Here is a 3,824-nt window from a genome sequence, read left to right on the forward strand (position 1 = left end):
AATTGAGTACTGTTTGGCTCCAATAACCCAGTCCACGTACAAATCAAACTATTACTACGAATCAGAAAAATTATCTATTTATTTAACTGCCAACTTCCCCGACAGCGGCGCCAAAAAGTTGATGACGTGAAGATCGTGTCCTTTTATTTTGATCGAATTTAGATTGAATTTATTACACGAATTGGTTGTGATTATATGGTGTTCTTATGATTTCGGATTGATTTCACACATATAGGCAACTTTGTCCTATCCGTATAGTAATAGTTTATTTGGTAAATCCGGTTCGTTCCACAGAGAAATGGAGTTTTCAAGGTTTTAATCGCTAAAAGTTAATCTAAGGGGGATTTTGGATTAGGGTTTACTACTTAATTGAACGGAATTTAAATTTAACTAAAACGAAATAACTAAATTAACGACAATAAAAATACAATTTAACTAATTTGACAAAATAGAAGAAATAAGGTTTTTCATGGCAATATAGCAAAATAGTAAAAAGTAATTAAAATTTACTATATGGTAAAAAGTGAAATTGAAGAGATTTAAAATAAGGTAAAGTAGTGGCTACTAAAATATGTCCCCTCTGGATTTATGGATTGTTTTTAAGTCCGGTTATGATGTTTTAATATATATCCTTATATTTTATCTTCCGATTTATAAAGATTTAACTAACTAAAATTAAATCTAACTTTCGTTTCGATCTCGTTTTAGCGAATTAAATTATACCCCGATTATTTAAATTAAGATTTAATCCAGTTTTTACTTTCGTTAAAACCAAAATTATAACGGTCTTACCCTTTTTATAATTACACGATTATATAAGCTATAATATTACCCAAACCATCGAATCACACTTCTAAATTGTTGTCAATAATTTGTCCATATGTCCGTCTAGATCACCGAGGTGTTGAAGCATAATTTATGTCAATTTAATGCACTTTCGTTTATCAATTTTAATAAATTATGTGATAAGGGTGAAAATATTAAATTATATAACAATGGGTCGGTGATTAAACTTAATATTAAAAATAGTCAAAGTTACATCATAATATTATAATATGGTTCAATCCATTTGTCCAGAGGTTCTACATTTTAGTTACCACTATGGATATTTAGTTGGACATTATAACGGCGTAAAAATATAAATTATATAAAATGGACATAATAACAATAATAAATAAATAACAATAATAACGACGATAATAATAAATATTACGATAACAATAATAATAATAACAATAATAATAATAATAATAATAACAACAACAATAGTAATAACAACGATAATAACGATACGCGAAAATAAAGTTGGGACGTGGAGACTTAGAGTGAGTTGGAACGGTAAAAAGCGAAATTATTAGCGTAGCGGTACACGGACAGAACTTCGACTTAAAACCCGTAAATTAAACGTTACAATAACTTTATTATTAAAATAAACTTAAATTAAAATTATAATTATAAATATATATTATGAATATTACATAAGAGAAATGAAAACTGATGTATATAAAGCTCGAGCAAACTGGCTTTTTATAGATATGTGGCCTGCTACAGTAACCCATGCGATCGCATGGGTTTTATGCCTATTTCCCATGCTATCGCATGGCCGCCAGATCCAGCTCACAATTTTTTGGATTTTTACTTGTCGACATATTATAAAAAAATATATAATATATAAATAATTTATATAATTATTTAAATATTATATTATATTCTTGTGCATAGTTGACTCATAATTTTGGCTCCGATGTCTCGTACATTTACGCCCGGTTTATGTCTCAGTCCCGGTTTCTCGAACGTCTTTTCGTACAATTTAATATCGTGTAATTTGCGTTCCGCGACTTGCATTCTTGTCAATCTTTAGACGTTTTTCTTCGATAATTTAAACCACTTGGAGTGTAACTTGTACGTTTGAGCATTTTGGACATTTTTGCCTTTTAAATCATCATTTTTGACTTTAAATCTTCATTTTTGAGCGATCTTCGTCTTTCGTCTTCGCACTTATTTATTTAAACAATTACAACTAAAAATAAGGAAATTACAATTAAAAACATTACATTTTGGAACGATATTGTGACTAAATATATGTTCGTTTGGAGCAATATCAGTGTTCTTCAAGAATCTTCAAGGAGTTCTTCAAGTTTTTCAAGGCTTTGATCTCCAATCTTCATCGTGTTCATCTTTTCTTTGTTAGTCATCTTCGAATTTCCAAAGGTATAACATAAACCCTAATCTATTTACATAAACTTTAATCTTTAATTCATGTTATAAACTTGTTTAATCATAAACACATACATAAACACACCTAGATCTAAATATACATAAAAAAAAAAGAAAATAATATATATGTATATGTATGTCCACCAAAAGAAAGAAAAAAAAGGGAAAAGGAAAGTTTGATCTTTAAAACCTAGAAGATTAGATAAAGATTTGTTTGTGTTTAATTAAGAAAATAAAATAACTACATATATATACATATACATATCGACATATACATATATATACATGCAAAAAAAAAAAAAATATATATATATATATATATATATATATATATATATATATATATATATATATATATATATATATATATATATATATATATATATATATATATATATATATATATATATATATATATATATATATATATATATATATATATATATATATACGAATTACATATACATATATATATATAACCCTAATTACTTAAACCCTAATTCATTAAACCTAACCTTAATTATTTAATACCATTTTAATTATTAAAACCCTAATTTACTAAACCCTAGGACATTAATTAAACCCCAGTCATTTATTACAAATCCTAATCATTAAAATACCACTTTAATTAACTAACCCTAATTAATGAAACCCTAATACTACTTATACTATTAATTAACATGTATACACTATTACTATTACTAACACCTACAACCAACTACTTATATTATAAAAACATTTTGGGATATGTATTAGAGATGTATAGAACTTCGAACTTTCTTGACGAATAGTTTCTACGAAACTCTAGGCGAAAGGGTTTGGATTTTTCGATTTAAAGGATCCTATAGCTCAAGCCCCTAGACCTGAAATGGCCATTCGAAGGGAAAGGGGTGATTGGAAGCTTATCTAATACGACAAGTATCCTAAAATGGAAACACTCTTAAAGTAGAAACTTTCTAGTTATAGAAACTTACTAAAAATGGAAACTTTCTAAAAATAGAAACTTACTAAAAATGGAAACTTTCTAAAAATAGAAACTTACTAAAAATGGAAACTATTTAAAAATAGAAACTTACTAAAAATAGAAACTTTCTAAAAGTGGAAACTTACTAGGAATGGAAACTTAGTAAAATGAACTACACTTACATACGTAAACTTAAACATGGGCAAAACACTTAACTACTCTTAAATGTCATAGGTTAACTTTCTGCTCATCCGTCCAAACTTTCTATTCCGAGGAATAACAACTCTTCTCCTACTTACTAAGGTGAACTTCATAGCCCCACTTTATATTGTGCACAACTTATTTACTTTTACTTGGGGTGAGACACATGCTGTTTTTACATTTTACAATTTAGAGACAAGTGCAAAACTATTAAACTATGCTATACCCGGCTATGTTCGACTAAGTCCCTACAGTGATATTTTTAATTGCTCGTTGATTGCATGCTTAATTATTGGGGGTAGGCCTATCGGGAGTAACGTCCCCAATACATTTGACTAAGTCATTGTATTACTTAATAATGAAATTAAACCGACAAGTATAAACTACAACTTGTCTTTGGGGCAAACTTGAACGTTTAGTCTAAATATCACGCACTGGCATA

The sequence above is a fragment of the Rutidosis leptorrhynchoides genome, chromosome 1, assembly GCF_046630445.1.
Source record: "Rutidosis leptorrhynchoides isolate AG116_Rl617_1_P2 chromosome 1, CSIRO_AGI_Rlap_v1, whole genome shotgun sequence".
In the NCBI taxonomy this organism is placed as follows: Eukaryota; Viridiplantae; Streptophyta; class Magnoliopsida; order Asterales; family Asteraceae; genus Rutidosis; species Rutidosis leptorrhynchoides.